Source organism: Schistocerca serialis, chromosome 5 (assembly GCF_023864345.2).
Source record: "Schistocerca serialis cubense isolate TAMUIC-IGC-003099 chromosome 5, iqSchSeri2.2, whole genome shotgun sequence".
NCBI lineage: Eukaryota > Metazoa > Arthropoda > Insecta > Orthoptera > Acrididae > Schistocerca > Schistocerca serialis.
Window position 1 is genome coordinate 425,498,711 of NC_064642.1, and position 23,507 is coordinate 425,522,217.

Genomic DNA, 23,507 nt, shown 5'->3' on the forward strand with positions numbered 1-23,507 from the left:
AGCAAAGTCGGCTGTACAACTGGGGCGAGTGCTAGGACGTCTCTCTAGACCTGCCGTGTGGCGGCGCGCGGTCTGCAATCACTGACAATGGCGACACGCGCGTCCGACGTATACTAGTGGACCGCGGCCGATTTAAATGCTACCACCTAGCAAGTGTGGTGTCTGGCGGTGACACCACACTCAGATCGTAGTTTGGTAGTCAGTTTAAGTTTAAGAGACTAGTCAGGAAGAAACAATCTTCAAAGAAGTGGAATACGGAAATACCAAGGAATGAACAGATATGCTTTAAGTTCTCTGAGGTTATAGATATTGCGAAAATGAACAGCACAGTAGGCAGTTCATTTAAACAGGAACGGGTATCTCTAAAAAGGGCAGTCACAGGAGTTGGAATGAAAGATGTAGGTACAAGGAAGGTAACTGCGAGGAAACCATGAGTGATAGAAGAAACACTTCATCTGAACGAGAAGTACTAGAATGTTCAGGTTACTCAGGAATGCAAAGCCATTTAGGAATGAAATAAATAGGAAGTGCAGGGAAGCTAAGGTAAAATGGCTGCGTGAAAGATATGAAAAAAATCGAAAAAGAACTGATTGTCGGAAAGACTGACTCGGCATACAGGAAAATCAAAACGACCTTCGGTGAAATTAAAAACAAGGGCGGTAACATTAAGACGCAACGGGAATTCCACTATTAAATGCAGAGAAAGGAGCGGATAGAGCACACTGGCTGCCTCCATGAGGGGGAAGACTTTTCGGAGGACATGATAGAAGAAGAATCAGGAGTCGTTGGTAAGAGGTAGAGGATCCAGTATTAAAGTCAGAATTTAAAATAGCTTTATAGGATTTAAGATCAAATCAGGCAGAGCGATAGATAACATTCCATCGGAATTACTAAAATAACTGGGGGAAGAGGTAACAAACAGACTATTCACGTAGGTACGTAGAATGTATGAGACTGGCGATATAGCATCGAACTTCCGGAAAAACATCACACACACAATTCCAAAGATAGGAATATCCATGAAGCGCGAGCATTAGTGCACAATCAACTTAACTGCTCATGAATCCAAATTGATGAGAAGAATAATATACAGAAGAATGAAAAAGAAAATTGAGGATATGTTTGATGCCGATCAGTTTGGCCTTAGGAAAGTTAGAGGCACCAGAGAGACAATTTTGACGTTGCGGCCGATAATGGAAGCAACACATAAGAAAAATTAAGAGACGTTCATAGGCTTTTTCGACCTGTGAAAATCTTTCGATAACGTAAAATGAGTCAAAATGTTTGAAATTCTGATAAAAGCTATTGGGAAAGACTGGTGATATATAATACGTACAAGAACCAAGAGGGAATAATAAGAGTGGTAGACCAAGAACGAACTGCTCGGATTAAGTCTTTCGTCCCTGCTGTTTAATTTATACATCGAAGAAGTAATGACGGAAATAAAAAAAGATTCGAGTACAGGATTAAAATTCAGGGGAAAGGGATATGAGTGATAAGATTCACTGATGACATTGCTTTCTTAAATGAAAATGAAGAACAGTTACAGAATCTGGTGACTGGATTGGACATGTAACGGGGAAAGTGTAAGGTGGTGGTGGTGGTTAGTGTTTAACGTCCCGTCGACAACGAGGTCATTAGAGACGGAGCGCAAGCTCGGGTTAGGGAAGGATTGGGAAGGAAATCGGCCGTGCCCTTTCAAAGGAACCATCCCGGCATTTGCCTGAAACGATTGAGGGAAATCACGGAAAACCTAAATCAGGATGGCTGGAGACGGGATTGAACCGTCGTCCTCCCGAATGCGAGAAAGTGTATGGAATGAGAGTAAAGCGAAGAAAGACGAAAGTAATGAGAAGTAGCAGAAATGAGAACAGCGAGAAACTTCACATCAAAATTGGGGATCACGAAGCAGACGAAGTCAAGAGTTTCTGACATCTAGGCAGCAAAATAAACCATGACGGACGGAACACGGTCATAAAAAGCAGACAATCTTTGGTAAAAAAGGTATTCCTGTCCTTGAGAGGTTTACTAGCATCAAACATTGGCCTTAATTTGAAGAAGAAATTTCTGAGAATGCACGTTTGGAGCACAGCATTGTATGGCAGTGAAACATGGACTGTAGGAAAATCGGAACAGAAAAGAATCGAAGCATTTAAGACGTGGTTCTACGGAAGACTTGGAAATTAGATGGACTGATAAGGTAAGGAGTGAGGGTTTTCTCCGTCGACTGTTCTCCTGAAGTTTAATTCGAGTTTCTCCTTTCCGAAGTGGGTTGGCTTGGGTGCCTCAACGATACAGAGAGCTGAACAGTAGATGCAATCACGATGGTGGGTTGTCTTTGGAGAGACAACTTCTGTTTGCTGAAGAGGGGCAGCAGCTTTTTCAGTATGGCAACGGTCAACAGTCTAGATGATTCAGTGATCTGGCCTTGTAGCACAAGCCAACATCAACTTGCCATGCTAGTACTGCCAACAGCTGAAAGCAAGGGGAACAACGAGGAGTAACGAACTAATAACTGGAAGTTCCCGTTTGCAACCAAAATCTTATCTTGAAACATCGTCCAGAAATTCATGTCAGTGGTGTCGTGCGAACGGAATTTCAGGGATAGTGAAGCATTAGGAATTGCAAAATATTCATTTTTAGTGGTGTGTTCCTCAACTTTATGTTATAACTCCTCCGTGAAATCATCCGCATCCATCGTGGCACCCACTCGATAGAGTGACATATCGCATTTACGCTGCCTGCATTTCGAGCGCTCTAAGCAACACTCTTAGGCAGTGGGTGAGGGTGAGTGCTTCCATCTTCTTATGAATTTGTTTTTCTACTCCGGGACATTTCAGGTAATACTGATCATATCTATATCTTTTACACATGGACACTTTGTGAAATTCTGCAAAATTTGCTTGGAAAATTTCTTTCGTTCAAAAACGCACTATCGAATTTCATTACCTTTATACTAAAACTGGTAGAGGCGGACCTCCGGGAAGATCAGTTTGGATTCCGTAGAAATGTTGGAACACGTGAGGCAATACTAACCGTACGACTTATCTTAGAAGAAAGATTAAGAAAAGGCAAACCTACGTTTCTAGCATTTGTAGACTTAGAGAAGGCTTTTGACAACGTTAACTGGAATAATCTCTTTCAAATTCTGAAGGTGGCAGGGGTAAAATACAGGGAGCGAAAGGCTATTTACAATTTGTACAGAAACCAGATGGCAGTTATAAGAGTCGAGGGGCATGAAAGGGAAGCAGTGGTTGGGAAAGGAGTGAGACAGGGTTGTAGCCTTTCCCCGATGTTATTCAATCTGTATATTGAGCAAGCAATAAAGGAAACAAAAGAAAAATTCGGAGTAGGTATCCATGGAGAAGAAATAAGAACTTTGAGGTTCGCCGATGACATTGTAATTCTGTCAGAGACAGCAAAGGACTTAGAAGAGCAGTTGAATGAAATGGACACTGTCTTGAAAGGAGGATATAAGATGAACATCAACAAAAGCAAAACGAGGATAATGGAATGTAGTCAAATTAAATCGGGTGATGCTGAGGGGATTAGATTAGGAAATGAGACGCTTAAAGTAGTAAAGGAGTTTTGCTATTTAGGGAGTAAAATAACTGATGATGGTCGAAGTAGAGAGGATATAAAATGTAGACTGGCAATGGCAAGGAAATCGTTTCTCAAGAAGAGAAATTTGTTAACATCGAGTATAGATTTAAGTCTCAGGAAGTCGTTTCTGAAAGTATTTGTATGGAGTGTAGCCATGTATGGAAGTGAAACATGGACGATAACCAGTTTGGACAAGAAGAGAATAGAAGATTTCGAAATGTGGTGCTACAGAAGAATGCTGAAGATAAGGTGGGTAGATCACGTAACTAATGAGGAGGTACTGAATAGGATTGGGGAGAAGAGAAGTTTGTGGCACAACTTGACTAGAAGAAGGGATCGGTTGGTAGGACATGTTTTGAGGCATCAAGGGATCACAAATTTAGCATTGGAGGGCAGCGTGGAGGGTAAAAATCGTAGAGGGAGACCAAGAGATGAATACACTAAGCAGATTCAGAAGGATGTAGGTTGCAGTAGGTACTGGGAGATGAAGATGCTTGCACAGGATAGAGTAGCATGGAGAGCTGCATCAAACCAGTCTCAGGACTGAAGACCACAACAACAACAACAACATACTTATTTGTATAATACAGTGCACGCTTTAAAATAACAAGCTAGTTAATCACGATCTGCGTGTATGTAAATGATTTGGCTGCAAATATTTGCAACAGGTAGGCGGCAACCACAGTGAGTTAGCGTTGCTGCTAGTCCTGATGGGATGTATGCCGAGTGATCACTGTCCAGGTACCAGAGATGCCGCGTACCTGCTTGAGACAGCTTTTTTAGCACCTAACACGGTTCAAAGCCCCTCAAGGTGGGTCTCCATTTTGTTGGCTGGTCGAATAGTGCAATATCAAAATGTGTGGAGCGTTCGGATGTGACAGTGGCCCGCTGAGGGACTTAATAGGAACATTAGGGCAGCAGTAACCGTTGTTAAGCTTCGGGTGACCACGTCTGATCGCCGTAAGGGAGGGTAACTGTACTATGCACTAACAAAGGAAACTCCTCATCGGAACCCCATCAGATTTAGTGATGACATGGCCCAGTGGATAGCCCGTCGATCACAGAACACAGATCAAGCATGAAAACAGGAAGCAGGCGTACTGCACTGCGACAAAAAAGCAAAATGGAAACAGTGAACGGTCTAGTCTTAGCAAGTGCAATATTGAGAGGAGATGAACAGTCGCAATTAAATGATCACGGCGTTGAACTGTAGAGCGGAAGAACCGTGTCTGAAACACCCTCTTGCCATTTATTATTTTCTTTTTAATTTTTCACAACATTATGAACTGTCCGTCCGGACACTGAAATAGTTGTTGTCTTTCCGTAGTCTTGGAAGTTGTCATACTATTCATAGGTTATTAACAATACGTCACCGTCGCAAGTAAACGTGATGAATCGTGAGAGCAGGCAAGATACCACATAAACGACTCACTGAAATGAAAACAGCAAGTGTGTGAATTATGTTACAACAAAGGAATTCAAGAGTCAAAACGGAACGCAACTTCAAAAAGGTTAAGAACATATGTTTTAATAGACCATAGAGAAAACTGTGTGACTGTGAAAGTGTTGTGCCGTCGCAGGTTCGAATCCTGCCTCGAGCATGGATGTGTGTGATGTCCTTAGGTTAGTTAGGTTTAAGTAGTTCTAAGTTCTAGGGGACTGATGACCTCAGAAGTTAAGTCCCATAGTGCTCAGAGCCATCTGAACCATTTTTTTGTGAAAGTGTTGCGTTCATTTATGGCAGCTGATGCGACAAACTATTATGTTTTCATCATTTTCTTCAAAATGGTTCAAATGGCTCTGAGCACTATGGGACTCAACTGCTGAGGTCATTAGTCCCCTAGAACTTAGAACTAGTTAAACCTAACTAACCTAAGGACATCACAAACATCCATGCCCGAGGCAGGATTCGAACCTGCGACCGTAGCGGTCTTGCGGTGCCAGACTGCAGCGCCTTTAACCGCACGGCCACTTCGGCCGGCTCATTTTCTTGGGAGTGATGACATTCACATTCATGCGAACACCTAAATCGGGTAAGGAGGCGTATCTTACGCTCTTTCTAGGCGTACAATTTATTTATTATTGTTTTTTCGCCCACCCGTGCGCGAACCGGCGTCCTTTCGTACGGCATTCCCGAGCACAAATAACTTTTTTTCATTTTTTTACTCGCATTTTGTTCGTTGCATCTGCTCTGGGCGGACGTCGTAAGAGATCCGTTTGAGTCCGTTGTTCATTGATTAACTCAGTTCTTTTTTTAATTATTATTATTATTATTATTATTATTATTATTACAGAGGGCAGCTAACCCTCTGACCGGACACGCTGAGCTACCGTGCTGGCAATTAGGTGTGTCAGTAAGAGATTCCTACCATAACATACACGTACTATCACTAATGCTGTGTATGACCCACGAGACGAGTTTTCCCTTGGAGGATTCGGTTGACTTGTTCCATTGTCAACAAACGTTTGCGGTTCCTATTCGAAAGCCAATTCCTTTCGGCTGCTAATGGAGTAGTTGTGCAGAATCAACTATCATTATAGGTCCTTTTCTTACACCTCTCCGTTGCAAACGGACGTTACACAACGACAAAGACACAAATTTGAATACCGCGAATAGCGGAAGGAAAAAAATTTACACGAAGGAGGTATGTACACGGCACGCCCACTTGGCAGTTCAACACCGTGGCCAGCTAACCACGACGCCGTGGCAGTTCTACATCTACGTGGGTACTTTGCAAAGTGTAGGCTGTCTCCTTAGTAGCTCTGTTACATTTTCTAAGTTTCCTGCCAATAAAACACAGTCTTTGGTTAGCCTTCCCCACGACATTTTCTGTGTGTTCGCTCCAATTTAAGTTGTTCGCAATTGTAATACCTAGGAATTTATTTGAATTTACGGCTTTTAGATTTGGCTGATTTATCGTGTAACCGAAGTTTAACGAATTTCTCTTAGCACTCGTGTGGATGACCTCACACTTTTCGTTATTTAGGGTCAACTGTCAATTTCCGCACCATTCACATATCTTTTCTAAATCGTTTTTCAATTTGTTTTGATCTTCTGATGACTTTATTAGTCGATAAACGACAGCGTCATCTCCGAACTACCTAAGACGGCTGCTCAGATAGTCCCCCAAATCGTTTATATAGATAAGGAACAGTAAAGGTCTATAACACCACCTTGGGGAACGCCAGAAACCACTCTTGTTTTACTCGATGACTTTCCGTCAGTTACCACGAACTGTGACCCCTCTGACAGGAAATCACAAATCCAGCCACAGAAGTGATACGATATTCCGTAAGCACGCAATTTCACTACAAGCCGCTTGTGTGGTACAGTGTCAAAAGCCCTCCGGAAATCCAGAAATGCGGAATCGATCTGAAATCCCTTGTCAGTAGCACTCATCACTTCATGTGAATAAAGAGCTAGTTGTGTTTCATGGGAATGATGTTTTCTAAATCCATGTTGACTCTGTGTCAATAGACAGTTTTCTTCGCGGTAATTCATAATGTTTAAATACAATATATTTTCCAAAATCCTTCTGCATATCGCGTTAATAGTCCTTGGACTATTCACTGTTATTATTTTGGTTTTTTTCACAGTTCAGTACACCTTCCCCCTGTTTTCATGTTCGATCTGTTTTTGACGGGCTGTCCATTGGGTCCTCTTATCATTAATTCTGAGGGAACACGCAACAGACTCTCTGCAACGTTCTGTGCCATCGCGCACCATGGCTTGAAGGTTAGCAGCAGTACCCGTCCCGCGGGAAGGCTGCAGTTAACACCACAACACAAGCAGCTGCGGTTAGACTGGTGCCGCGATCGGAAAACTGGACTGCTAGTGAATGACATCAGATTGTCTTCAGTTATAAATCGCGCTTCTTCTCTACATGGGATGACCATCATTGGCGAGTATGGCGGCGACTTGAGGAGAGGTTCCAGTCTTCCAATGTTTTGAGAAGCACAGCGGTTTTGTTCCTGGTGTTATGGGTATGACTTCAGGTAGCAGTTGGTAGTGTTTCAGGAAACTCTGAAGGGAGAACGATACGTCATGGGCACCCTGAGTCCTCATGTGTTATCCTTCGAGTCATGGTATCGCGGTGCTATTTTTCAATAGGGTAATGCTTGCCCACACATGACACTTGATTCTACGGTCTGTGTGCGTAATGTTGAGGTAGTTCGGTGGCCAGCAACAGTCCCAGATCCGTCCCCGACAGAGCACATGTGGGACCCGCTCGGACGTCAATCATGTCCCAGCACCAGCGTCCAGTATATAAGGAACCAGTTACATTATTGTGGGCCAGTATGCCTCAGGAGAGGATACAATGACTCCAGACCAGAGTGGGAGCAACGACATACTGATAAGGGGACACATACTGTCATGTTCTTTGTAAATTTGATTCTGTATTTTAATACAGAAATAAAAACCTCTCAGTGCATGAAATGTCATTCTGTTTCCGCCCTCCCCCCTCTCCTCTCTACCCCATTCTGAGTGTTTCACTTTATTTTTGTCAGGTAGTGCATTATAACGCAGATTGTCGATGTTTGGAGGAGGCAACAATTATGCTGGCAAGCGACAGGGGTGGGAAGGCACATCACATGAACCTTAAGTTTGATGATCGAACAACAAGTGTTTATTACGCTAAAAACATGAAATTCTCTGCTGGCATCCCTTCAATAGCGCAAAATATTTGACTGAAAAGAGAGAAATGAATACCACGAATTTTTTATGCACATGATGAGCATTAATTATAATTTTGTTACAGTATTCATAGAAGAGAATAAATGAATTTTCTACGAGATACAACTGCCTATATTACACGATATGATGCTGTTACAAAGTTTTCAGTTCGAAAATAAGCATACTGTAAAAAGTCAAGAATTCTTTGTCATCGATGACTGACCGTTAACATAGACAAATGTAATGTATTGCGAATACATAGAAAGAAGGATCCTTTATTGTATGATTATATGATAGCGGAACAAACACTGGTAGCAGTTACTTCTGTAAAATATCTGGGAGTATGTGTACGGAACGATTTGAAGTGGAATGATCATATAAAATTAATTGTTGGTAAGGCGGGTGCCAGGTTGAGATTCATTGGGAGAGTCCGTAGAAAATGTAGTCCATCAACAAAGGAGGTGGCTTACAAAACACTCGTTCCACCTATACTTGAGTATTGCTCATCAGTATGGGATCCGTACCAAGTCGGGTTGACAGAGGAGATAGAGAAGATCCAAAGAAGAGCGGCGCGTTTCGTCACGGGGTTATTTGGTAAGCGTGATAGCGTTACGGAGATGTTTAGCAAACTCAAGTGGCAGACTCTACAAGAGAGGCGCTCTGCATGGCGGTGTAGCTTGCTGTCCAGGTTTCGAGAGGGTACGTTTCTGGATGAGGTATCCCCCTTCTTATATCTCCCGAGGAGATCACGAATGTAAAATTAGAGAGATTGGAGCGCGCACGGAGGCTTTCCGGCAGTCGTTCTTCCCGCGAACCATACGCGACTGGAACAGGAAAGGGAGGTAATGACAGTGGCAGGTAAAGTGCCCTCCGCCACACACCGCTGGGTGGCTTGCGGAGTATAAATGTAGATGTAGACGCTTGGTAATATACTTAATAGCAAATCCTGCGACTATCCCAGAGCCCGGTAACCAACACAAGTTGCAGGTTGCCTGTCTAACGGATTCCAGGAGCAACAAAAGTGAGATTATCAATATTACGCGTAATTACTGAGTTTAACATACTGCCACAATCTATTCATTAAGAAGTATAATCTCATCTTAAAAGTTTAGCACCCAAGACAAGTATTACAGTTAGATACAGTGTGTTTGTCTTGAGGCAGTTTAACTAACGGCGCGCAAGTACATAGACTTTATTCATTCAGTACTTGAGAATGAGACCACTTGGCGACTTCCAACAAGCTTTACACATGATTTCGAACCTTTACGAAACTGTTCTTTCTAACTCCCAGCCCACATTCACATCCTCACTGACGCACATAGAATTATGAAAGGAAAGAATATTTCTCGCTTACTACATTTTCACTGTTGATGCTGTAAAACTTCAGCACCAGACAAGACGTTTTTGTTTGTTACTCCTGTACTACCTACTCTATTCGCAACACAGCTTACAGACAGTATCCACATACAGGGTGCGGCGCTTAAATCCGGACAAATTTCAATCTGAATTTTCCGCCATATCGTAGTTCCACCGGAGGTCGCGATTGGCGTTTTAGAAAGCCATAGGGATACAATCAATGGTCAGAACCTCTAAATGGCCGAGATGTTACGGACAAGTGCGGAGTACAACCGATGAGCCGCGATTATCGAAAGTACCCAAGATCGACTGTTTACGATATTGTGGTCAAGTATAATGCTTCGGAGAAGTCTGGGGTTCACGTCCTAGGTGTTGTGTCCAGCGAGTGAGATATCATGCCGCCACATTTCCTTGAAAAGGAGCAAACGGTCAGAAAAGAAGTTTATCTGCAAGTTTTGTTGAATGTCGTGAAACCGCTGATGTTAACTGTGGCCACGGGGAGAAAATATGTCTTTCAACAGGACGGTGCATCAGCTCATATGAGCCATTCAGTCCAAATCTGGCTGGGATAACATTGATATGCTCTGGTCAAAGTAGTTCAGGCCCCCGAATAGCCCGGATTTGAGCCCCCTCGACTACTATGTTTGGTGCGTAGTCGAATGAGTTATCCTGACGTCCCATCTCTACGCACCGCTAGCGAGGCAGCATTCGCGAATATGGGCAGCGCTGCTTTAAAGAGTGCGTGCGATAACTTCAGGACAAAACTGGAGTCGGTCCTTACGTTTGAAGATAACATCGAGTAATGTCACTCTTGAAAGATACCACTACTTGCATGTAAAAGGATTTTCATTTTCATTTGTCTTTTGTTTTAACAAATTTGCTTTAAAGAAAAAAAGGTGTTATTTGTCCGGATTTAAGCGCCGCACCCTGTGCATAACTGAACGCACCTGCAAAATTATATCATTGTACGACTCACAGTGCAGGATGTATGACGTCATAAACATTGAAATGCATGAAAAACTTGATTTTGGTTAAATGAGGGCACTTAAAGACTTCCAACAAATTTTAAATGTAATTTCAAACCTTTTCTAAACCTTTCCTCGCTTACATGCTTAAAGTCAAATATTTGACACAGTAACTGACTTATTATGTAAACAGACGCTGGAAACTGTTTTATACATGGAAGCTCAACTCTTTAAAGAATCGGGGTTTTCTGGTAAAGAGATGATAGTCGTCACTCATTGTACTATCCAGTTACGTCATAAAATAGTCTTTTTTTCATCATAACACACCTCCGACACAATCAGAAAAAAATTTATACTATCTATGACAATTACATGTGTGCAAAAGCCATCTGCCAGCACTGTCTCGCAGAATTAGGGCACAAGGCGGTGTTGATATGATTCGTTCATGAGCAGGAGACAAGCTCGAAGATTCATTCGCGCTATTCGGGAGAAGTGGGCTGTGTCTTTTTCCTATTTCGTTAAAGACAACACAAACAATACTACTCTCTGCTCTTACTCAACCCAGCGACCTACGTGAAGTAAACACAGTTTTCACACTCTGAAAAATGGGGTACCAATGTTCGCGGAAGAAGAAACGTATTCCAGTTACTTGGCTGAAATTTCCACTTGCGCTCTCCTATCTAACAATCAGCAGTCTGATGAAAATTAAATAAAACGTAGGCGTACGAAGGGCAAATGTTCACCAGCTTCAAGGTTCTATCAAATGTCAAATATTTTTCCTTTGGTAACAGGTGAAGAATCTGAGGTCACCTTTAGCAATGTCTGTTATGTGAAACTTGTCAAGCAGAGTGGGACAGTAGTTAAGTTTATAGGCAGGTACTGTACGTAGTACCACTCCTGACTAGGTACGGTATACTACACGGTCAGAACGACTGCTGTTTCATTTACCAGATGTTCCTGCAATCTGTTACTTTTTTCTGGTTGCGGATGTAGGATACGAACGTAGGAGAACTCATGATATTCTGTCTTACTACAGGATCAGACATAAGAATCTATACAAATGGTGAAAGAGGCGACTAACGCGTTTTTAGTTTTCAGGAAGGGGACTCAATTGGAAAGAACTGCTACTAATGGAGGAGGAACGGATTGACGTTAATCTGTTGGCTGGGAGTTTTACCACCCGTCATGTAGCGCGTATTTAAAATGGAACGCACAGAACATAGATAACTGACGACACTGAGGGAAAACTGACCAACAAATTCAAAAGGACGGTTCCGTTGCTACTGCAAGCAGATATGCAAGACCAAAGACGGCAACAGATGAGGGTACGTCGACACAGGCGCTAACTGCGATGGATGTGAGTTCGACAAAGGGGATCCGACATGTCTCTGCGCGAATGAGAATCAGCCGAAGCAATGTCATGCATATTCTGCCGGCTTAACAGGCGGCATCCACACCAACTGCAGATGTTGCAACGTCTGACAGAGGACGGTCTTGAACGTAGTGTAGGGTTCTGTGAGTAGGCACTGAACGTTCTCGTGAAGCTCCCCCTTTTGTTATTTCCATCCTTTTTTTCAGATTAAGCAAATTCTTATGTCAGAGAACGAACAAAATGTCTGGCACAGGTTAAACAGTAATCGAAAATGGGTGTCGGTCTGTAAAAACCAGTTTGCGGAGAACCTCATGGTGTGATCTGAAATTTGTGGTGACAGGATTGTTGGTCCTTTTTTTTTTTTTCAATGAATGAAACCTCAGAGCGACGATGTATCTTGACAAGTTGAAAAATAACGTCTTCATGTCAATCCTGACGAAACTGGAGGCTTTCCTGAGTCCTTCCAACTGTATGGGCTGTGGTACTGAAGTGCGCCAATGTTTCGGCGAGAAGTTTCCTCGGCTTTGGATCGTGAGGTCAGTTGAAATCGACTGTGTGCCAGCACAAAAACCGTAATGTGGATCATCTTGCCAGCAAATAACAGGAGAAAAATTGTCAAGTGTTCGCTGAAATTGATTAGAGCGATTGTCATTGTGTGACGACATTAAAGGGAAACATGTGGAATATATCCTGCAACTGCAACATCATACAATACCATTTGTACAAATAAAGTAGATATTACCCATCGGTTTCACCGTTTGTCTGACTCACCCCTTACTGACGTCCACAGCATCTACATCTACATCTACATCTACAACTACGCCAATAGTCCGCAAGCCATCTGACCGTGTATGCCGGACGTTAACGTGTTGAAACTGAAATTATAATTTGTTTGAGCTGAAATTACATTTACAGAGAAGAAAGGTTTAACAATAAATAATGGTTCATTTGTAGCCAGCCATGGTAAGCAACTTGCAAGTACATATTTCTGTAATTGGCGCAGTGCCGCGTGGAGCTTCAGAGGCCATGAAAGAGCTACCATCACGGCCGAAACGTTGACACGTTTTACAGCGTGACGCGACGAGTAACTTACTTTATGGAGATAGAAAACGGCCGTGGTAGCCTAGGCACATAAACCGGTGAACAATAGAATCACACAGATATGTTGCACTAGGCAGAAGCACTCCTGTCTCCAGACGAATGAGAAATTCAGTGTTTCTCATGTCTGGGATTCGAAACCTTGTACGTAACGGCGGCGAGACACTGAGGTGCGGGGTGGACAAGGCGCGCTACATCAGATCATTTGATTGCGGCCATATCCTCTGTACCTCGCGTGAAAGATCCTCCGTGCTTCTCTCAGATACTACAGGTGTCTAGGATGTAGAACTGTAACTGCCTCGATCTGAGGACTCATACCGCCCCAGAGCAAAGTATGACGGTGGATACATGGGCTACAGTGCAGCAAATCACTCGCCAATTAAGTGTTGGAATACAACAACCAGTGGGCAGCCATGCCACCTAGAACCTTCTCCTCGCTGTAAGGTACAGGAGCCACAACCCCGCATATGTACCTTCGCTCACCGCGCTGCACAGGTCACACAAAGTAGCATGGGCAAGGGAACACCGCCATTGAGTGCTCGAAGCAGGGAAGAAAACTGTCTGAGCTGATGAATCGCCGTTGGCGTTGGTAAACGTCGAAATCAGGATAGGAGTACGCGGTGAACCAGATGATGCGATGTATTCCTCTTGCCAAAACGACATCAGCTACGCAGTCTGAAATTTAGCTTGAAGGTGCCTAGAACGTTCCTCTGTAATAGTGCAAAAGCGTGGCTTTCTGCTACGCCATCATCGGGCTCTGCGACGCTTCAAACAGCAATATGGCGACACAGGCGAAAAAAATTTCACAGTCAGAAGTTCACGTGAGATGTAAGGCGGGTTAATGATGTCGTATTGGCCCGAAATTTCACCACAGTTTTGCCCAACGTCACCATGGACGTGTCACACGAAGGAAAGGTCGTCGCATCCTCTCTTATCCACATTCCATCCCTTCTTTTGACGCCTCTGCTATGGGGCCCAGAACCAAACGTGCCAAACGTTGAAGTCAAGCGGTTTTCTAATGGGTGGCGGAGGAAAACATTTCAGACACACCGTCGCTCAGAACGGACACGAAAAGGTTTTGGGTTGTGACATAAAGGGTGTCAATGGAACCACCACTTTCATTGGGAAGTGGATTATCACACATTTCGCGGTCGGAAACGACGCTTCGCAGAGCGATGAGCAAAAGGACGACGTCCTCGACAATGATAGACATGGCTGACACCGCCTGGACACTTCGGGTCGTCAGCCAGAAACCTCATTGAACATGATCGCACCCCTTTGGAATGCAGTGCGGCCCAATTTTTGCTTTGTTGTACAGGGTGGAACCACTAGGGACTGATCAAACCGCATCGATGAAATCTGATCGTGACTCGAAGCAGTATAGGGTCCTTATGCTATTTCACCCCTCTTGTAGCGTGATCGCGTTGGGGTGCGACACTGACGCAAGCGTCAGTAAAACGTAAAGGCTCTCTCTAAGATGTGTGGCAACGCCCTCGGTGCCACTCGCATAACGTGAGCACCTTAACAATGTTCATATATGGAGAGAAGCCGTGACCACCGTGAGAGTCTGAAAGCAGGCTACGCTGCTTATTTTGCACCTGCTAGTAGGCAATCAAGAATCAGAGGAGTGTCGAAGTGGTTGCCTGTCTGCTAGGCTCCATGACATACTCACAGGTTGTCTCAGTTCAGGAACACATTTGAAGTGCTCAACAAAGGTGGGTGGGGGGAGGGGCGGGGTTGGGGATGGCACCGAGGATGTTACTGAACTGAGAGGGACGGGGTCTTAAAAGAACTCTTTGCCGTTTTACTCACAAATGTGTTAATGTCGTAACCTCTGTGATCATGCCACAGGAGGGTGAGAAACAGAAGGGCTGAAAAAGCATAAGCACCCTTTGTTGCTTCGAATCACGATCAAGTTTCGTCAGTGTGTTTTGAATGCTCCCTAATGGTTCCACCCTGTAGACCAAAGCAAAAATTGCGGTCGCACTGGACTCCAAAGAGGTGTGATCTTGTTCTGTGGAGCTGCTGGCTCACGATGCCTTTAGAAAAATATTGCTGCGTCCGAGAGATGTCAGCAGTGTCAAAGATTATGAAGCACATCGTCCTGTTGGTCATCACACGGCGAAGCGTGATTTTCCATCGCGAAATTCAAAATGGTTCAAATGGCTCTGAGCACTATGGGACTTAACATCTGAGGTTATCAGTCCCCTAGAACGTAGACCTACTTAAATCTAACTAGCCTAAGGACATAACACACATCCATGCCCGAGGCAGAATTTGAACCTGCGACCGTAGCGGTCGCGCGGTTCCAGACTGAAGCGCCTAGAACCGCTCGGCCACACTGGCCGGCGATCGCGAAGTGTGTGGGAGTGAACGTCCCAACGGAAGCGATGATTCATTCAAGCCCTTTATGCCACTCCTAAGGCCTTCTCGCATCGATTCTGAGCAGCAGAGTGTATGAAATGTTTCCTCAGCCACCCATAAGAAAACCGTTTGATTTCAACGCTAGCCGTCCGATTCTGGTCCCCGTCGCAGAGGCGTCAAAAGAAGTGGTGAAATGTGCATAAGAGAGTCTGCGACGACTTCCCCATCGCATGACACGTCCGTGGTGGCGTTGAACTGAATTGTGGTCAGATTTGGGGCCAATGTGACCTCATTAACCCACCTTACACCTCACGTGAACGAGCGAGCTGTGACCTTTTTTTCGCTTGCGTCGACATCTTGCTGTTTGAAGCATAGCCGGGCCCTAGGGAGGCTTCGCAGGGTGGCACACATGTGCACAGTTACAGGTGAAGATGGTAGGCATCTTTGGGCCAAATTTCAATGAATGACAATTATGGCGTTTCAAAAAAAGGGGTCCTTTAATTTTGTTGTGGAATATGGATTCCCAAATTCACCAGATTTCACGAGAGGCGGACCCGCGAGAATAAAAGGAAGCGGAAAGTACTGTGTTATCAGCAGAGAAGCAGTAACGGTAGAATGAGTCAGTAAGGAGACCTTAGTGACTTCGATGTCACCAGAGTAACAAATGCACCAGGACATTTCAGCTTTTCTAAACGTGCCCAAGTCGACTATTGGTGATACGATTGTGAGCTGTAAACGCGAAGGAATAACCGCAGACAAACCGTGACCAGAACCGAACAGGCAGGACCGTCGACCGATGCGGTGGGTCGTTATAAAAAAATCGCACGAAAACAGCAGAAGCAACCACTCTTGAGTTTCGCAGTGGTTGCAGCAGTCCAGCTAGCACAATGACTGTGCGTAAGGAGTTACAAAAATGGATAGAATCGTCAGGCAGCTCTTCATAAGCCGCGCATTTTATTACTCAGTACTACTCGACGCTTGAGGTGGGATAAAGAGCAACGCCAATGAGTATTGGATGACTAGAAACGAGTGATTCGGAGTGATGAACCACGCTATACCTTACGGCAATCCGTGGCTGGGGTTACTCCCCTTATTGCCATCAAGAAAGCAAGAAGAATATAGACCACTGGTACCTTGGACACTGCCGCATCCAGGGGCGAAATGCCAGCGTGCTGATGCAACGGGTGGTCAGCGGTCGGCTGAGGAGTGTTCGCACCTGGAATACAAAAGTGGAAATAACACAACGTGTAAAGAACATAGGCATCTATGCGAAAGCAGCGTTGACTACATTCTCATAACAAGAAAGCCCCGTTGTTCATTCGGAAAGTAGGATATGGACGTTCACTTTGACGTGAGCGAAAATATCTGAGCTCTACACTGGAGCGACATCTTACCTTCCGACAAGCAACGAAATGTAGAAAATAAATAAATAAATAATTTTCACATTCCACAAGGCGGTTAAACACAGTTACAGTGCTAGGATAGACACACAACTAATAAGAAATTATATTTTGTGTGCGACACATCAATATAAGCACTGGCGCAGATTAGTAGGTAACGTTTAATGCTGTTTTATTCTACTTTCTCAGAATATGGGAACAGTCTAAGCGTTCGGAGATATCATCCTACTTGTGTTTAATATTCGCGGTCTCGTTTAATGCTGTTAAAGCTGGAGTGACCAAGTTCACTGATATTTTTAGCAAACATAGGACGCCCACATTAAATATTAACTAATTCACAAATAAATACAGATACATGAGAGCAGCAGTTGCAGTTTTATACACTGACACGCCAAAGAAACTGGTATAGACATGCCTATTCAAATACAGAGATATGTAAACAGGTAGAAGACGGCGCTGCGGTCGGCAACGCTTTTATAAGACAAAAAATGTCTGCTGCAATTGTTACATCGGTTACTGCTGCTACAATGGCAGGTTATCAAGATTTAAGTGAATTTGAACGTGGTGTTATATTCAGCTCACGAGCGATGGGACACAGCATCTCCGAGGTACCGATGAAGTGAGGATTTTCCCGTACGACCATTTTACGAGTGTTCAAATGGTTCAAATGGCTCCGAGCACTATGGGACTTAACATCTATGGTCATCAGTCCCCTAGAACTTAGAACTACTTACACCTAACTAACCTAAGGACAGCACACAACACCCAGCCATCACGAGGCAGGGAAATTCCCTGACCCCGCCGGGAATCGAACCCGGGAACCCGGGCGTGGGAAACGAGAACGCTACCGCACGAGTTTCACGAGTATACCGTGAATATCAGGAACCCGGTAAAACATCAAATCTCCCGGGAAAAAGGCCCTGCAAGAATGCGACCAACGACGACTGAAGATATTCGTTCCATGTGACAGAAGTGAAACCCTTCCTCTAATTGCTGCAGATTTCAATGCTGGGCCATCAAAAAAGTGTCATCGCCCGAACCATTCAACGAATCGTCATCGGATGGGCTTTCGGAGCCGAAGGCCAACTCATCTATTCTTGATGATGCACGACACAAAGCTTAACACCTCGTCTGTGCCCGTCAACACCGACATCGGACTGTTGACGATTGGAAACATGTTGCCTGGTCGGACGTGTCTCGTTTCAAATTCTATCGAGCAGATGAACGTGTACGGGTATGGAGACATTCTCATGAATCCATGGAACCTGCATGTCAACAGGGGACTGTTCAAGTTGGTGGAGGCTCTAATTGTGTGAGATGTGTGCAGTTGGAGAGTGATATGGGACCCTGATACATCTAGATACGACTTTGACAGGTGAACGCATGTAAGCACCCTGTCTGATCAGCTACATCCATTCACGACCATTTTGCAATTCGACAAACTTGGCCAATCCCATCAGGACAATGCGACACCTGACACGTCCAGAACTGCTACACAGTGGCTTCAGGAACACTCTTCTGAGCTTAAACACTTCCTCTGGCTACCAAACTCCCCAGACATGAACGTTATTGAGCATATCTGGGATGCCTTGCAACATGCTATTCAGAAGTGATCTCCCCCTGGTACTCTTACGGATTTATGGACAGCCCTGCATCATTCACGGTGCCAATTCACTCCAGCACTACTTCAGACATTAGTCGAGTCCAAGCCAGGTCGTGTTGCGGCACTTCTTCGTGCTGGCGGGGGCCCTACACGATATTAGGCAAGTGTGCCAGTTTCTTTGGCTCTTCAGTGTATAATGACGTGTTGTCCAGTTGTAAGAATCGAATACGGATACATTACCATCAATTTGATTTCTTTGAGTCAAGCTAAATTGTAATGTATCATAACACCACATTTCTAGAGATTCTAGTTTCACAATTTTTAAAAAACTTTGAACTTTCTGATAATAAATCTGTATTATATTAAATTTTTCTTGTTTGTGCTTACGGTCTGTTGGTTGTTTCGCCGGGTTGTTAAATCTTTACAGCTTTCAGATGAACTCAGAACATTAGCAGTCGACTTATACTGAGGTGAACAACGTATTTTGTTACTGAATGATCACAGGAAGACCACGTAGTTCGGTGAATTTTACGAAAAATTGGAAGATTTGTTAACCATCAGCGCTTGGTGCAAATATTGGCTGCTGATTGTCAACTTACTCGTAACTGGATGAAGACATTCGGTATCCTTTCACTATTACGATCGGAGTCTAGTCACCAGAATCATTCACAACCGTTAAGTATCTGGTAGTATTTGGCTGGAGTAATTTATATTTTAATTCTGTCATCCTCCTAATGAAATGGTTTGAAGAGAGCACCACAGCTATACTAATGACATGTTTTCATATGCTCTTCCCTATAGACAAAGGACTACAAGTCCTAACTTTCTTTGTTTTATTTTGCACTCTCAGAAATACCCGATATGTGTGGCCGCCAGATGGCTAGCGGAGGCTGTTGTCGAGCTTTTGCAACATAAGAGTATTTTTAAATGATAAATGTATGCAGCTTTGCTTATACGCCAGGCGCATTGTGTCCAAAACACAACAGTGGTCATATGGGACGTTAAGTCGTATAAAATTGTGGACAATGGCGGCAGAAAGATGGAATTCTATAGGGGTTATATCAAGAACGCCATTGCATTAGTATGTTGTTTTCTTGTCCTTTGCGTACTATCCATATCTGTAGCAAACTGTGATTGATGTGCCCCTCCACATATGAGAATTTGTGGTAGTAAACCAGAAATCACCGTTATTTGAAGGAGTGGCGTTACTGGCCTCATTCATCTGTGACAGCCAACATATAAAACTAAACAACGCAGTCCGCTCTTGGAATGAAAAATGGTCCCTACAATTTATCTTTGGAAATGGCGTGGAATCTCTGGCAATTTTCGTATATTTCTTTAGTATTTCTCGTACGCGAGAGGTATACATCGTACCGACCCATCTGCCTACACAGTAGGAACAGTATTACAATTTTACACACTATGGTCTTCCGTATTTTCAATATCAACTTCTCTGTGACACTCTTTAGCTGTTTTGCTTCGCTTATTTTTGCGACCGCACCGTGTGTGGTTGGGTATTACAAGACTTGATGCGGATACAGTTTTTTTCAGGTGGGACTTTCTGACTGACTTCTTTCGGGAAAACTCAGCCTCTATATATTTAAAGGGCCTGATGATGAACAAGTGTATCGTCGAAACCGGTTGCCAATTAATTGATATTAAAATTACAGCTGACGGTAGTGCTGAAAATTGTAATATTCTTGCCGACTGTGGTCCGCCCCTCCTGCTTAACATGCCGAAATTAGTAGAACAGTGCTTCATTATTAAAGATATTCCTCTCAGAGGAAGTTAATTTCAGACTTCCCTTCGAGCGACTGAGACGCACGTCTGTTGACAGAGGTTGACGCAGCTCACATTTGTAAGACTTACATTTAACTCTTCAATAGACGTCATAGAATTGGCTGAGAGACGCTAGGCTTCAAACTTACCCATGTTGTAAACTTACGAAGACTACACCAATGGAAGTGGAAAGTGTTTCATCATGAAGAATCAGTCAGTTGTTTTCAAACTTTGTGGAGACTGTCATCATATAATGGGTATTAAATGATTAAACTTTCATTCGGTCTGTAATTTGTGACTATCATCAACATGAACATGAGGTGCGAAATCCACGAGCACGAAAACAATCATATTCGTTGTGGCATAGAGGCAAACAACATTCGAATGCCATCGTGAGGAATTTCTTGCCATTTCGGAAACAAATGGTGTGTCGTTTCTTTTTTTCTTGGCTGGAATCTGGTATCCCAGACATGTTCTTATGGATGCCAACTCAGGGCTCTGGGCAGTGTATGTGATGAGGACTGCAGTGTGGGGTCTTGTATTCTACACTGTACCATTTGACACTCTGGTCATGAAGGTAGCCGGCCGGAGTGACTGTGCGGTTCTAGGCGCTACAGTCTGGAGCCGAGCGACTGCTACGGTCGCAGGTTCGAATCATGCCCCGGTCATGGATGTGTGTGATGTCCTTAGGTTAGTTAGGTTTAATTAGTTCTAAGTTCTAGGCGACTGATGACCTCAGAAGTTAAGTCGCATAGTGCTCAGAGCCATTTGAGCCATGAAGGTAGGAAAACATCCCTACATAGAATCGCTGCTTCCTGTGATCTTCCTCCAAGTCATTTACGGACGTGTTGACGGCGATCTGATAGCCGCAAATATAAGCGAGACTCATTGGTGAACACAACAGAATGCCACTGAAAGTCCCAGTTTACCTTGGCTCTACTCTATACAAGTTTCTGTTGTCTGTGGTATGGTGTTGACGGTAAACGACTGTAGGTGGGCAAAGGGCATACGAGTGCAGCATCGTGTAATTTGTCTACCTCATGGTAAACAATACCGCAGTTGCAACCATGCAGGCTGCGCTTATATTCTCAGCCAATAGGAGAATAGCCCAATTGCCCGAGAAGGAATTGGGGAGGGGGGAAGGGAAGGATGCTGATTATAAAATTTGCATCATCATGGAGACTGCACGCTTGTTCTTCGGTACAGCTGCCTCTAAGGTTGGCAAATCAAATGACGCTGCGCTCGTGTGCCCGTTGCCCACGTACCAACGACACATGACAACTCGAGATTGTAAGCCGGCTTCCAGTAATCTGTTCCCGACTGTTCGTGGTGACACTCTGCCTTAATGCCTGGCCGTCTTTGAGCTGTTTCCATCCGTCCGTTCTTCTGAGTCAGTCGGCAATCGTATAATCTTCTCGTGGTGTAGTCCTTCTGGAAGCACCCGTGTCTGTTCTTCTTGCTGCACTGTTGTTCAGAGACCACCTGCCCACCACTCGTTCTGCAGCCATTGCACTATGGACAACTGCCTGTGCACTGCGTCTGTGTGACGCTCGTTTCTCAGTATTCAAAATATGGTTATCAGCTACAGTGCACGTCCTTTGGGCAAGCTGTGTTCCGGCCAGCACCTAGAACGTTCCAGTAACGTTTGACAGGGCCAACAACCGTGATGTACTAACATCATTCTTTGTATGTAGGAGTGGCCTTTTTCTGTACTTAAAATACTGCAGATAAGCTTGCAATGTTTGGTCAAGGTGTTCATTGATAACATTCTCCATTCCGTCAGTATATGTACGAGTAAGAGCTGTAGTCCCGATATTTTTACATATCACTTCCTGATTATTTTGAAGTCGGTGAGCTGCGTTCTGGAAATCTGCTTTGAAATCGTCCCTCCGTGCTGACAAGAAACGGATTCTTGTGTATTCGGGAACACAAACTCACGTTTACTGATGTCGTATTTGCTACTGCTGCTTCCTGGCGCGAAGTGTGACAGCCCAGCGCGTCACCTTTGGCTTTATAAGTATCTGAAGGGTTTTTCTCTCCGTCGAATTGGCACTTAGTATGACCTACTGCATGGTTAAGGTGCATACATAGTGAGCCAATGGCCGACAGCCAATCGGTTAGTTGACCGAGTGTGTACGGGCCAACGAAGCCCGTACACACTAAGCAAATCTCGGCCAACGGAGCGTTTAGCCTTGGTTGCGCTTCGCTCTGTTGGCGGTTGTGGCGGTTGGTTGGTGTTGGGACTCCTGTCCTAGTGTCGACGCCGTGTCTAATGTTAGCTGTTTCAGTAGCGATTTGTGGTGTCTCTATAACCGGTGTTTTTTTTTAAGTTTTTCAGGACACCCAACAGTCGCACTTAGTATGTTTCATTGGTCGCTTTCGCTCGTTAATTTAAAAATAGCATAATCAGAAAAGCTGAAATTCACATTTTGAAGTACGGTAGTTGGTTGGTACATGAATGAGCGAACCCACTCAGTGAAAGATACTGAGTGCAAATTGTGGCTGTCCTAAAAAACTTTATTTTAGCAGTCGCTGTTTCCGCTGTAGGTAATGCCACTCTCGATAAGGGCGTGTATTTATTGTGTTTAAAAATACTGAAGTATAGAGTAGAATACGGAGAGAGCAGAGAAGCTGATATTTATATGGTGAAAGCGATTGTTTATGGGACCCTGCGGACTGCGATTGTAAAAACAACTGAAAAGACTAGATGCTTGGAGGGAAATCTACTAGAAAATGACAAGTACGATGTGGATAAGAAAATTGTGATTTATATCTTTTCGCCCTGAACGACAAAGATAAACAAATAAAACAGGGAGTGACTTAACTTTCTGCAGCAGGTGCAGCTCCCTCAAAAGAGGTGTTATCTTTGGAAATTTTAGGACCTACACAATTCAAAAACAATCGGAAATCTGTAGTTTTGGTTGGGATACAAATTATGAAATAGCCCATATTCCAATTCAGCTAAAAGTTCAGACATTAATTTTGTCCCACCACACTGCTCTCTGCTTTCTAAAAGAGAGGTCGCCCACCAGCGTCGTTTCTTCTTATTTTTCTGACGACGAGCTTTTTGCAGTGAAATAACGTTGCACGTGCGACGCCTGCTAATTCCTCTTCCCCTCTCAAAGCATGGGCCGGTGAAGTCGTAATTAAAACGCTGCTTTATAATTGTAACATAAAGGGAGCAACGTCGCCAGGGTATCAGAGCCAATTGCGATTCCACGAGGCCGAATCCCTTGGTCCCAAGCCCCTGGTTTGGTGTGGTTGAAAATCTGAATGCCATTGCATTGGCGAC

General features: G+C 44.1%; 1 long non-coding RNA gene across 1 annotated transcript in view; it reads right to left on the minus strand.

Annotated features, from left to right (window-relative positions):
- The window catches only part of LOC126481613 (uncharacterized), a 222,256-nt gene that overhangs the window by 95,685 nt on the left and 103,064 nt on the right, over positions 1-23,507 (minus strand). The window contains exon 2 of the long non-coding RNA XR_007587598.1: positions 16,567-16,649. This is a non-coding gene — a long non-coding RNA (uncharacterized LOC126481613). The remainder of the gene's footprint in view (positions 1-16,566; positions 16,650-23,507) is intronic.